Genomic DNA, 15,315 nt, shown 5'->3' with positions numbered 1-15,315 from the left:
TGAAGACATAAGCCTATCTCTCTAACAAACACATATCTGTGCATTCTATGACTCAAATCTCTGATAGGAGAATCAAACACTCAAAAACAAGGTAATGTGGACTGAACTTATTGTCATGCCCTATCATGCTAACCCTTCAGCTATGCCACAGTCAAGGGGGTACATACTCAGATTTTCTGAAGTGTGACTACAAGAGACTCTTAAACGGAATGCATAGTCCACTACAATGTTCACAAATTTTCTATGGTTGGCCATATATCAATGATAATGACCATTAATCATGCAATATATAATTCTGAGCATGTACTTATTTTTTGGTATTTGCAAAACCGTGAAGACACACTTTGGAAAAAACAGAAAGAATGCTCGACAGTCAGTGCAGTCACAAAGCCTTAACGCAGATTTATTATAAACAAAATTAAATAGCGTTTTCGCTACTGAAACCATGTAGCTTCTTCAGAGGCTAAAAACACAGTAAAAAGGCGCCAACCACAATTTATACTGTGGCCGGCCTCATTCAATTCAGCTGGAATACGTAAAATACATCACTTCCTTAAAATCCAACCACAATTTCTTTAAAACCACATTAAATAAAAATGTGTATACTTGTATATGTAGTATACCTACTGACACTAAATCTTATTAACATTAAATACAAAAAACAATACATAGATATGTGTAAATAAAATTATATATGTTTTTATGTACATTATAAAACTGCTTCACCTTAAATAAACAGTCTTAATTCCAACAATGAAAGTCACCACATGTAAATAAATAATCAACGTAGAAAAGACCTATATTTTAACACAGGGGCTATATTGCAGCTCTCATTTAACCCTGGCAAGTTAAAGGCATCTAATTTTAGTTGCCATTGTAATTCCAAAATCTCTAATAAAAGAGAAGTAGGTCCTCCCCTCACTGACTTTTGTTTACAATCAATACCCATGAAAACAAAATTGTGCCCAGGGTTTGATGTCACATGCTTTGCAAGTGCGTTTTCAGTTTTATTGTTCCTAATGGCATAAGTGTGCTGGTATATGCGCTCTCTGAGTTTCCTGTCAGTTTTTCCGACATAAAATGCCGGACAACATACACAGAGAGCTACATATATAATAGATTTGGTGTCACAAGTAATTCTATAGTTGATCAAGAATTTTTTGCTACTACCTATGCTAAATGAATTACCTGTCCGCAGAGTATGACACCAATTGCATGATCCACAGGTAAAACACCCTTTTGTTCTATATATGGCCTGACCAGGTGGAGTTGATTGTAATAGTTCCTTTAAGTTATTACCTCTCCTAAACGTGACCTTTGGTTTTGTACCTAGTTTCTCAACCAAAAATGAATTGGTAGTAATAAAATACCAATTCTTATCAATGATCTCTGTTATTTCTTTTGAGTTCAAGTTGAATACCGTTGAGAAAGACAAAGTGTAGTCTATTCTAGGTTGTTCAACAACAAAAACAGGACTAGATCTTATGACTGTCATGCCAGTGACCTGATGTTGGTCCCCCAAATTTGTGATTTTTCTATCAGTTATTAAGGGACTAATAGTCCCGTTCCGTCTTTTGTTAGTCACTTCAAAGGTTAATTCATCTATGACTGAGGATGGATAACCTCTATTTAAGAAAAATTCAGTAAGCACAGTACATTCTTTTTCAAATTCTTTGAAATCACTACACATACGCCCAGCCCTAACCAGTTGCCCTTTAATAATGGCTTTTTTTAACTTGTATGGGTGGGCGCTTGTGTAGTGTAAAAATGAGTTAATGTACGTGTCCTTACGATAAATTGATGAAATAAACCTAAGGTTATCTGTATCCTTTTTGAGTTTGACATCCAGATATTCTATCTCACTGGTGTCAAACTTAAAAGTAAACCTAAGGAATGTAGTAGTGTTGTTAAAGTAATTAATCAACAACTGTGCCTCTTCTTCATTGCCCTTAAATAGGATAAAGATGTCATCAAGAAATCTTGTATAATGACAAATTCTATCTTTCCATGTAGGATGGTTCAAAACAAACTCTCTCTCCCAGCGTGCCATAAACAGGTTGGCTACTATGGCTCCGCATGGAGAGCCCATTGCTACACCTTGCTTTTGGATATAATAATCATTTCCAAAAACAAAGAAGTTGGAGGCCAAGACTATGTCTAAAAGTTCTGTGACATTGTTTATCTCATCTCTTGGCGCTTTTAATTCCAATAACAACAACTCCAACCATTCAATAGCCTCCAAGTGTGGAATTGAGGTATATAAGTCGACAACGTCGACTGTCAAAAAGTTGTAAGCGTTGTCAAATCCAATATTATTAATACTAGAAAGAAAGCTCCAGGAATCCTTGCAAACACTTGGAATGAATTCCAAGTATTTATTTAAAAGAAAGTCTATGTATTTGGCTGAAGGATAAGTGATGGAGGATCTCCCATCAATCAGGGCCCTCATAGGTGGATCCCCAAGATTCTTATGAATCTTGGGAATACCAAACATCACAGGTGTCCTAGGTTGAGAGATGTTAATATATTCGAAGGTGTCATGATCTATTCTTCCTTCAATAAACAGGTCCCTGTAATACCCCTTAATCCTGTGGATGTTAGTGTTCATTTCATTAATAGATGAATTAGAATAGGCAGGTGTGTCCAAAATAAATGACATTTTTTCATTATAAAGGCTATTTTCAAAAACAACCAGGCCCCCACCTTTATCGGGTTTCATAACCCTGACAGAAAAATCTTTAAGTTGGTTCAAGGCCTGTAACTGTTCCTTTGAGATGTTGAATGTGCTTTTTCTAGCCCCTTTAATTTTGTCTAAATGCCTAATATCCAATTCACAGGCATTTTCAAAAATGTGCAAGCCCACGTGCAAAGGGGGATTAAAAGTGCTTGGAACCTTTAAGCCTTGTCTAACTTCATCACTAGAGTTGTTAAATAATAGTTTTAAATTAAGCTTCCTGACAAAGCACTTAAGGTCAATCAGGACTTTGACAACATCAAAGTATTTGGAAGGAACAAAATTGTTACCTAAAGAAAGTAACTCTACTAACTCTGGTTCCAAAGTGAGGGATGAAAAATTATAAATGGTGAAATCCCCTTTTCTATTCTTGACAATAGTTGGGGAATTGGGGACCACAGGGGATACCGTGTCGGTCATTAGTTCTTCCATTTCTTGTTCTTCTTCCTGTTGTCTTGGTTGGGCCCCTTCCCTAAAAAATGCTGATTGTCATTTTGGGATTATTCGGTGGATTACTACCATTCATGGGCTGAATATCAGGTCCCCCTACTTTATTTTTGTTCCTATTACTCCTCCTTACAATGTACACAAAAATATACATAATTTTATTTACACATATCTATGTATTGTTTTTTGTATTTAATGTTAATAAGATTTAGTGTCAGTAGGTATACTACATATACAAGTATACACATTTTTATTTAATGTGGTTTTAAAGAAATTGTGGTTGGATTTTATGGAAGTGATATATTTTACGTATTCCAGCTGAATTGAATGAGGCCGGCCACAGTATAAATTGTGGTTGGCGCCTTTTTACTGTGTTTTTAGCCTCTGAAGAAGCTACATGGTTTCAGTAGCGAAAACGCTATTTAATTTTGTTTATAATAAATCTGCGTTAAGGCTTTGTGACTGCACTGACTGTCGAGCATTCTTTCTATTTTTTGGTATTTGATATGCACTGCAATACGAGCACACGGATATACTTGGTAAATACTTAAAAGGCATGGAAGAAAGTAGAAATACTGCAGATAATGAAGGAATACATAGTGTGGCATCAAAGATTTCTTGTACTTCACCACAAAGTTTATCTGAAATACATAGCAAGCTGCACACATGTCTGAATCATCATCTTCTTTTGGCTGTTTCCATTAGGGGTCACCACAGCGGATCATCTGTTTCCATTTCTCCCTGCCCTCTGCATCTTGCTCTGAAACACCAACCACCTGCATGTCCTCTCTCACCACATCCATAAACCTTATCTTAGGCCTTCCTCTTTTCCTGTAGCCTGGCAGCTTCATCCTTAGCATCTTTTTCCAAATATGCTCAGTATCCCTCCTCAGCACATGTCCAAACCAACGTACTCTTGCCTCAATGGCTTTGTCTCCAAACCTTCCAACCTGGGCTGACCCTCTAATATACTTATTCCTAATCCCGTCCACCCTCTTCACACCCTGTGCAAATTTTAACATCTTTAACTCTGCCACATCCAGCTCTAACTCCTGACTTTTTGTCAATGCCACTGTCTCCAACCCATATAACATAGCTGGTCTCACTACCCTCTTTTAGACCTTCCCTTTCAATCTTACTGGTACTCATCTGTCACAAATCACTCCTGACACTCTTGTCCACCCACTCCATCCTGCCTGTACTCTCTTCTTCACCTCTCTTCCACACTCACCATTACTCTGAACTTATTGATCCCAAGTATTTAAACTCATCCACCTTTGCCACCTCTACTCCTTGCATCCTCACCATTCCTCTATCCTCCCTCTCATTCACACACATATATTCTGTCTTAGTCCTGCTGACCTTCATTCCTCTTCTCTCTAGAGCATATCTCCATCTCTCCAGGGCCTCTTCCACCTGTTCCCTACTCTCACTACAGATCACAATGTCATCTGCAAACATCATAGTCCACGGGGATTCCTGTATGATTTCGTCTGTCAGCCTGTCCATCACCATTGCAAATAAGAAAGGGCTCAGAGCTGATCCTTGATGTAATCCCACCTCCACCTTAAATGCAACAGTCACTCCCACCACAGACCTCACAGTTGTCACACTACCCTCGTACATATCCTGTATCACTCTTACATACTTCTCTGACACTCCCGACTTCCTCATACAATACCACAACTCCTCTCTAGGCACCCTGTCATATGCTTTCTCTAAGTCTACAAAAATACAATGCAACTCCTTCTGACCTTCTCTTTACTTTTCCATCAACAATCTCAGAGCAAACATCGCATATGTAGTGCTCTTTCCTGGCATGAAACAATACTGCTGATCACTAATATCACATCCCTTCTTAACCTAGCTTCCACTACTCTTTCCCATAATTTGAATGTTAAATTTAAAAAAAGAATGTCTATTACAGGAATTAAATTACATCAAGGGGTTTCAAACCCAAACCACCATATCCATTTCAAACCCAAACCACCATATCAGTGAGTAGTATAGTGAATGGCAATCCAAATGTCTTAAGCCACCAGCTATACCACTGTGTAGTGCTTATATCCCTACAACTTACGTATATCCAGTCTGATTACTACATAATCTTATCAAGTGAATAGGAACCTGCATTAATGTTACTATTATGTAAGTCAGTCAAGAGGTACTGCATTTGAACACGTTAATGAACATCTAAGACAAAGTTCGCAAAATTAAAATGTTATGACCATTGCAAAAGTATAACACATCTATCAGTGTTAAGGAAGTAATCCATACAGTACATTCTTGAAAAATTCCAAATAAAGGCAAAATGTATGCACTCTGAAAATGAATTGTGTACAGATTACTCCTTGAGTCAGTAAACTGCTTTGCTAGATATTAATACAATATAAAGAAAATCAAAATGCTTAGTCCATACATTTTGTATATATCAAACATTATTTTGGTTTTGAGCATCCTAGACTGCATTAGAGAAAGTTGATCCAACGTGTATGTTGTGTTATGTCATTTTTGACCCTGTAGCAATGATGACCACTGCACTGATTACCAACTAATCCATCTGTGAGTGGTTTCTCAAATGCCTGATGTCATTGGCTTTTTCTAATTATTTGATTTACTTAAGTAAATTTTCAGTTGTGATATACTGTACATACTTGTAATTATTATATCTTAGTTAGGATATTGGATTGCAATGCTGTATGTGACAATCTCCTTGCTTCCATGTTTGTACCTCTTAAGGGTTGCATACATTCTTGCATCAAAGCCCTTCTAGTCTGCCATATACCAAAACAGTTTTTCCCTTAATATGTGTTCAGGCTGCTTTTAAAAATATCTAAGCTAGTGTTTGTTTTAATGTAATTTGATAGTCTATTCCATGCATCAGCTGCTCTCTCAGAGAACCAATGAGTACACTTCTCATTCCTAAAAAATCTTCTGCAAAGATTGTTTGATGATTCCGTCCTACCTTTTGATAAACCCAAACATTCCCAGACATAGTTGTCTCTAAATACCCTATATACCTGAATCAGATCTCCTCTTAAATATCTATATGATACATTGTACAAGTTCAGATATTTTACACTTTTATAATAACTTAAATTTTCATATCAATGGATGCCCTTGGTATATTTCCACTGTACTCTTTCCAGTTTACTCATGCTTGCTTTCTTACAAGGTTTCCATATTGTTATTTCGGTACTCAAGTTTGGGTTGAATGTAACTAACAAACAACAAATTCATCATTTCTGATTTTCTAGACTTTATAATTGTTTTATTCACCCTGTAGTTCTATGGTTATGATTAACCAATTGATTGATATGATTAGAAAAACTCAAAGCTGGATCTACCCATATATCCAGGTCCTTATATGAATCTAAAGTTTCAAATCACTGGGAGCTGTATTAAACATTGATCTTTCAATTTATGTCTCAAAAATCTCATATGCTCAGATTTCATGTATCTGTCACCATATTATTCTACTGTGCCCAGAATGCCCCGATGGTCAATTTAGTCAAGTTTTTTCTTTTCTTTTCTTTTTTTTTTTTTGCGGACATGCTCTATCTGTTATACATGCAATCAGTTTACCCAATTTCAAGTCAACTGCATACAGACTGTAGAACACCTCAAATGAAAAAGATAGATCTGAAGGATACAATCTAAACAAGTATGGGCCTAGAACAGAGCACTGTTGGACATCCTGACTGTAACCAAGAATTTCACCTGTCAAATTGTTGTATGATACTTGCCATATCTTTTTGTAAACCATGCAGCTATTCATGTTATTGAGAGAGCATCATTACCTAGTTGTTCTAATTTATTTATCAGTGCTTTGTGTATGACCCTATCAAATGCTGATGTTAAATCTATATAAGTTACATCACAGCACAATTTTCATTCATAGCTATTATAAGATTGTTATAGAACAACATGTTATAGGTGGTAATAGATTTACTTTCAGCATATGCATTCTGATAAATGGTTTCAAGTCCCGAACTCTCTAACTCTGACAATAACTTTTCCAATATTATTTTCTCCATTATCTTTCCACAACATGAAAGTAGACTTAAAGGTTTGTATGACTCTGGGTTTGTCCTAACCCCCTTTCCATTATAGACAGGTTTAATAAGTACATGTCTCGAATCATGAGGAATTGCCCCATATTTATATGACCTAGTAAATAATAAATATAATGCTACTTTAAATTCTTGCTGAAGTGTTCTCAGGTTATTATTACTAATTCTGTCTCTTCACTGTGCTCTGTTTGGATCCCATTTGCACAGATTTTTTTCAACATAATCTAATTTGATTTCAGTGTCTGAGGTTACCTTTATGTCAATAGGGCAACTTATCACCTCCTTTGTGAAGCCAACTGTTTGGCATACGATTTTGTAAATATATCTTTACTCTGTTTTGTCTGAGAATAAATTTTAGAATCTACACACAGTTTATCAATTTGCATGTCTTTACTCCTTCCACATCTTATGCCTCTATAAAATGTTTTTCCTATTATGCTCAATATCTTTATATACATTTTCTTCAAATATTCCTTGATCTTGTCTTACACTATGTTTAATTTGCCCAGCTTGTTAATTTCAGTTTCCAAAGTTGTAGTTTGACCTCTTTTCCATTTCTTGTATTTTTGTTTTGCACCTTAATCAAGTATCTTGTTCTTATTGAACCATATTCACCTGATGTTGTGTGCCTAGATCCTGATGTTAAACATTTTTTTTATTTTTTTTTTTGTATTCAAACAATTTCTGCATCAAAACTTCCCACACTGCTTCTGCAATTTTTTCACTGAATGCATCATTTCAATCAGTTTTATATAGTGACAATTCTGCTTCCATATAATCTGTTATTAACGTTTTGTGCATTGCTTTAAATTTAATTTTGGCAGAATTATCTAGCAATAAATTAACCTTTGTAACTCCATGATCTCTCGCATCAACAGTGAAAAAACTTGACATGACGTAACCGTAGTTTCTTTAGGAGCACAAACAATGTTTAGTATGTTCTGTTACATGGTAGGTTTTTTTTTGTTTGTTTGTTTTTTTGTTTTACAATTTGAAGAATTGTTGTAGGGTTGCCATCTTTTCAAATGACCAAAATGGGACATTTTCGGGACACACATCAGATGTTACAGGCCAACACATACCCACGTTCAGTACAAAGGATAGTACTTTAGTTTATGCCTAAATAAAAACTTATTGTTGTAGCAGTTTAGTTGCTTATTTTGTTTCTTGTAACATTTAGGTATTTTACATACAGAAATAAGTATTTTATGGAACTATTACATAAAATATGGGACATAATTATGTCCTACAATCACAGGACATTTAACATTTTTAATATTTTTGGAAAGGACACAACTGCCCAGAGAGGGACTGTCCCTCACAAAGTGGGACAGCTGCTAACCCTAAATTGTTGTTCCTGAACATATGTTGTGAATAATTTCATACTAATGTTGTTGGATTAATATTATTCTGGTAAATTTAAGTTGCCAGCCCCTGTTATTAATCCCTCTTGTGTTTCATGCAAGAAAATTATAAATTACTCTCAGTCATCAGCACTTGATTTTAATATCTTTTTTGTTACAGTTACACAATCAATAATATTGATGTTATCACTGAACACATAATAATCACAGGTCTCAGAACTGTTTTTAATCCCTAATATAATACCTCCACCTGATTTTTTGTTAGAATGTCTGTTACAGTACAATCATTTGTAATGTGACAGAACTGGTTTAAAGTCATTGTTCTTTAACCATGTTTCACAAACAATAACAACATCAATCTTACAGGAACGTAGCAAATTTTCCAATTAAAAAAATATATATATTATTAATGTTCCTAGCATTAACAACCATCACAGATGCATCAAATGTTGCTGTTTGTGAAATGTTAAATTTTCAACCTGGCAAAAATCCTGCATTGTGTTTCAAATATTATAAAATATCTGCTGCAAAAATTCTCTTTCCTGAGCTTGACAAATACATACCATCCTGTTTCAACATGTTTTCCAAGATTAGGCCCAGATGCTGTACACATTTCCATTTTTTTTAAAAGAGGACATTTTTTCGTGTAGGTATTTACCCCAAAATTATTTTCATTCACGGTGACCTGACTCTCCTTTCTACATGCGATTTGTAAAAACTATGTCCTATCACCTGTTCAAGCTATAAGGCTGTAAGAGACTGTAAGAGGGCTATAAGTTCCCCGATAACAGTCAGAGAGTCCTTGTGGATGAGCCCATTTGTACTGACATAAATAAAAACAGAGCTCTACTTTCTTACAACAAGGCAAGGCCTGCCTCACATCCTCTAATTTTTGCTCCTGGCAAGCATAGCACTATTTGAAGTTCATTATCTTCTCTGGAAATGTCAGTATAAGTTCCTCTAATAACTGAATTTCCAATTATAATAATATCTTTTTTGACCAGATCTGATGAATCTTCAACTTTTAATAGAGTAATATCTGCTCCATCAATCATTACAAAGGAATGAGCGGGTTGTCACCATTAGTCTTATTAATCCCACTGTTTTCATTGCGTATTACATTTACAAGCTACAATTGTCATCCAGCTGGCTTTGAGCGTTCACAGCTTGAGCCATGTTGTCAAAGTTTGTCTTTCTCCTCTTTTTTCTTACAGTAATGTTCTTCAATCCTTCCACATTCATTTCTGATTTCTTCCTTTTCACCTGTCCCTTGCCTCATTTTTCTACCTTCTCTTTTGGAAAAATTATGCCTTTTTCTGTGAACTGAAGGTTTTCTGATTGAAAAAAGTTATTTCCTGTAATACGTGTATTACATAAAAAAGCAGTGTGTCCTTTTTAGTATGTATCCTATTTGCTTTCCAGATATTTATCAGTTTATTTCTCTTCTTCGTAATTTGTTGTAAACCTCTTCCTTCCTTTCTTTTTTATTTCCTTCTGTATGCTCTGAATCCTCAGATTGCTGAAAACTTGAATCCAGAATTCCAGACTTGTTAGTGACATTATCTTGTTTCATAGGGGTTGAATGATCTTTATAGACAGTAGGCACATCCTTTCCTAAATGTGTTTCTATTTGCTCTTTGCCTAACATTATTTGTCTCATCAGTCCAGTCACTGATATAAGTAATAATAGTTTTTCAAGCTGTGCTAATCATGCAAGTGTAATTATCATCAGTAAGTCTAGATTTACTATTAATAACGGTAAGCAAATCATCCAACTTTTGACATGAGGAACACAGATCACCAGTGCTGTCAGGTGCTGCCTTCAAATATCCACAGCATTTATTACACTTTACAAGATATTTCTGCTTTAGCAAATCATTAATGGCATACTCATTTAAGGAATGTATATTCAGCTGAAAATGAATAAAAACTTCAGTTACAGCATAATTCAAAGAGAACTTAAATCAACTTCTGAGAAATAAGTCACACTAACAATATACAACTAAATATTAAATTAAGTAAAATAAAGTTGTTGCATTGACTGCACGATTTGTTAAAGTCACACAAAAGCACAAAACATTGTGTGAGAAAACACCTAGTAGCTTCTGCTCACCATCTCTCACAGTTGCATCTGTTTTTAACAGTAAAGATCAATAAATCACAAATCAAGACAGGATTGTTCAGATAAGCTCTGGATTGTTCTCTATGTAGTCTCTGCAAATTTATAGTTAACTAGATCAATTGAGAAGGCTAGAACTTGCCTGTCTAAAACCTATCCCTTTCTAGCAATTAGCAGGTAAAATTAAAGGTAAAAATGATAAAATATAAATGAAGGTAAAAATTGTTGAATACAACATATACCTTCCTTCCTGCAAACAGTGAAAAACAGTATATAAAAATACAATATAAATTCATATAAAAACTTCTCTCAACAAGCTACTATACATTCATTCACAAAGTAATACAGAATTGTTTAGATAAGCTCTGGATAGCTGATGTACAGGTAAGCCTTTTTTCATAATTATCAGCATACTACCTTATTCTTCCAGCACTGATTACTACATTATACATTTCCTTCTTGTCTGCCATACCTGCATGCACATGTATCTCTGTATGCATACCAGTTTTATGTATGGCATTTAGATTACATACTGCACAAGTCTCTCACTCAGGACTACATGCACACAGGTCAGCATATTTCACTTTATCTTCTTCCTAACATATACTTCCCATGTGTGCCTTTCCATATCTCCCTGGTTACAAACAAGTATATGCTTATGCTACTGTATCCACAACAATGATACATATTCCAATGGCTGATGTGTACCACTTGTCATTGATACGAGTCATGTTGCAGCAATAAGCTGTGCATTGCAGTGCTGACTTACATGTGACATTCCACATCAGGCATGTAACGTGAACCTTGCTTGTGACACAGATATGTTTCATTGTGGCCTTCACATGTTGTCAATAGTTATGTTGCTGTATGCTGTCTAGTGTGTTGTCTGACACTGTTCCACCTCATTATATTATGTGTGATGCATTGGCTTTACTGTACAACTCCTGCAATTAGTTTATGTTTGTGCTGATACATTCCCATACACTGCATGGGCATAGATTTGTTATAGTACCAGCTGTCACATAGCTAACTTCACATGCAAGTTTCTTATGATGATATCCTACCTGGAAAACCAAGCCTTCTGATAGGCATACCTCAGGCATGCCTAACATATGCCAGTGTGGTACTATTTGGTGATGTACCTTTCAAGGAGTATAATTGTGGTGATATGTTTTCCACTGTAGAGATCCAGATGTCTTCCTTACTATGTTATGTGCATGTATATAAGGTATTACAAGTGAATTATACACTTTTGGTATATATGATGTTCAGTCTGGATGACTAATGTGTTGTTGCCATTAGTCATGATCTGTGCTGCTGTTCGGGGTAACACTGTGTGAACATCACTGCTTTATCTGTGTACTACTGTATATATGACTTGTCATGACTCATAGATCTGGGTCAGATGCTGATGTGCTGCTTGAGCTAGTATATATCACCAATATGGCCACTGTCTGTGTTTACCATGTCTATTTCTTCCCAAACCTGTGTCCTCCTGATCATCCTGCGACAGGTCTGATAGATCAATATCAGACATCTGCGGTACTTGGGATAGATCACCCACACCTGCAGCTGGTAGGCAACCATGTTAATTTCTACTGATAGTAAGTTACCCTGTGGACTGCAAGTGTACATTTCTGGTGTACATGTTCTGCACACAGCCTGCACCAGCTCTCTGTCTTATCTGTATCTACCTATTTTTTCCTGATCAGAGATTTGGCTTGATGCCTAGCTGTCTGCCTTCCTGAACACATTTGCAGATTGTCCACTATTATGGCTTCTAGTAGTAGTACCCAGCCTGCTGTAATGCATTAAATGTAGCCTTTATCTTTAAATGATATTTACATAATTTACAGGATTGCTTAGAATATTGCAGCAAATAATAAGGTTAAGGGAAATCACAAAAGAACTCTGTCGAGAGCTTTCAGAAAAGTTGTCGGTAAAGTACTCTGTTGCATTTCGTTTGCGTTGAGCAAACCCATAGTATTTTGGAATCTGATGGGTGTGTGTGCAGAGTTTGAAATTATCCTGTGCTGAATAGACAATTACTTGGTCCTGTTATAATGTCTCTCTACTCCTGATACACTGACGTCTTCCTTTGGTGTGTTAGCCTGTCCTCAACTTTCTTTTGGAATACGGCCTTATCTCTTTTTTCTAAATTCTTTTTTTTCTTAATCTAGTACTGAGGTAGTTTTTAATCTTTTCATTTTTTGTGTGTCTTAGTTGTTGTTGTATGGATATTACTAGTGTACCGAGTGCCATGTCAGGATTTGTTAAACTGATTGGTCATTTTCTGAAGTATCTTTCTTTTATACTTAATTTCATTCTGAGTTATACTCCTGATGTTAAAGCTGCAAGTAATTTTCCAAAAAATGAAGACCATAGTGTATCCTTTTTATTTTTATTATTGTTTACTCAGTTTTCTCCATAACCACACCCACAAAATGATGTGGCAGCAGTGTACGCAGGCTAAAAGCAGTTTGGGTGAGCAGAAACAAGTTCCCTCTATATTGGAGCAGCTGCTTACTTACAGTGTAAATTCACCACTACGTTATTGGATGTGCTAATTTTCAATGTTAAGTATTGCACCTGCAAGAGCTAGTGGATGTCTTGTCTTTGTGGACAGTAAGAAACCCCTACTGATGCATTTAGTATGGAGATACAGCATAATATAAAATAGTTTAAGAAGTGAATAATTTGGGGTTCAGACTTTCATAATGTCATTTTAAATGATATTTTGCAATTACACTTTGGATATTAAAGTTGCAAAGTTTACTAATTATTTGATTTTCTAATTTTCATTTATAATACCACCCACACAAAATGATATTGCAGTAGATCTTGGGCAATAAATTGCAGTACAACTGCAAAGCATTTGGAGTAAACAAAAACCTCTTTCTTTGCAAGAAGAGCAGTTTTTTGATGTTATTTTATGGCTACATCCCCACGTATTAACTTTCGGTCAAGGTGTTCCACCTGTAAGACCTAGTGGACAGCTTGTATTTAAGGAAGTAACAAAAATACTGCAGATACATTTACCATGGAAATGCAGTAGCATGTATACTAATTTGGGCAGTAAGGCATTGCAAGATCACTTGCTCATGATATAATAGTAGGAGTTTTCAGCTCCAAGAAAAATGTCAGCATGTTATGCTTAACAAAATAAAATATATAAACATCATGTTTTGCACCAACATCTGTATATTGTTGCACTGTATGCAGTAAAAAAAATTACAAAGAACTCCAAAGGTTTGTTACTTAAACTAAATTCAGAACATAACCACTACTCTTCAGTTATAATATTAGATAGTTAAATATGTTAGAATGCAGCCTATTTTGATGGCAAATGTTTTCTTCTGGTTGGCATGCTGTGTTCAAGATTTTATTGTATTTATGTTTTTATTTAAATAATTTTATTCTAATATGAATTAATTTCATCTCTGGAGAATTTATTTAGGTAACAAGTTTTTTTTTTTGGGGGGGGTTACACCTCTTTTACATCAATGGTATTTATTTTTATATTGAAGTGATAGGATATCTGTGTCATCATAATTTTACTTTATTTTACTTTTATATTTTTTTCTTTAAAATGAGAATGGATTTGGGTTTGCAGCTGTATCATAAAGTGGGATACAATGTTTTTCAAAATGTCCTTTGTAAGAGCTAAAATCTGACTGCCTAAAAGATAAAACTAGAGGGCGAATGATTGTGCATAAATCCTACTAAGCAAAAAATAAATAAATAAATAAATAAAATAAAATTTAGACACCATTGATAAGAAAAATAAGAATTATTATGATGATCTGCTGTGACACCCATTTTTATCTCCCAGTATGAAGCCAAGGAAAGCAGCAATGATTGTAAACTAGGCAAAACATCTTAACAGACAAGAAGGATTTAAATGAGAGAGATAACTCAGTTAAAACTGATAAAAATAGTTATTGCTTACATCACTAGATGTATGTAATAACAAAAAAATGCACCAGATTGTAAGGCAGAAACTAAGCAAGAAGTTCTTGCATTATTGTATCATCATTCAGTTATTTTCATATTTCCACTCAATATATAAGCTATCCAAGATACTAAAAAATGACAGTTTCTACAAAGAAATCCCAATATTTTCTGTAAGTTAACTCTACATCACCACAAAGCCAGCAACAATATTTTGCCAAAATATATATCTGATTACCTATCTTACTTATAATATGTTGCTAGGATACTATCCAGCATTTATAAAGAGTTCTCTCAATAAGTTTAGGTGCAGCAACATCCAGAAAATGTCCTGAAACATTATGTATGAAGAAATTTTCAATCGGTTTATTCAAATGCCTTTACTGTGGGTTCTGTTTAGAATTTTTCCTCAAATATTTTGATGTGAGAAAAATTAGGGAGTATTTGTTCATAAATAAATCAGATACAAAGTCAGTCACCAAGAGGGCCTACATTTGAAAGCTGTTTTGAGATTCTTCTCAAGATACAATTGCACCTGCACACTTGTCAAATGTGTGTGTATGTGTGTGATGCAGTTGATGACATATACAAACAGTTAAAACAAATAAAATAATTAATTAATTCATT

This window comes from Protopterus annectens, chromosome 3.part1 (assembly GCF_019279795.1).
Source record: "Protopterus annectens isolate FY-2018-M chromosome 3.part1, PAN1.0, whole genome shotgun sequence".
Classification (NCBI taxonomy): Eukaryota; Metazoa; Chordata; order Ceratodontiformes; family Protopteridae; genus Protopterus; species Protopterus annectens.
This window is presented reverse-complemented; position numbering follows the sequence as displayed.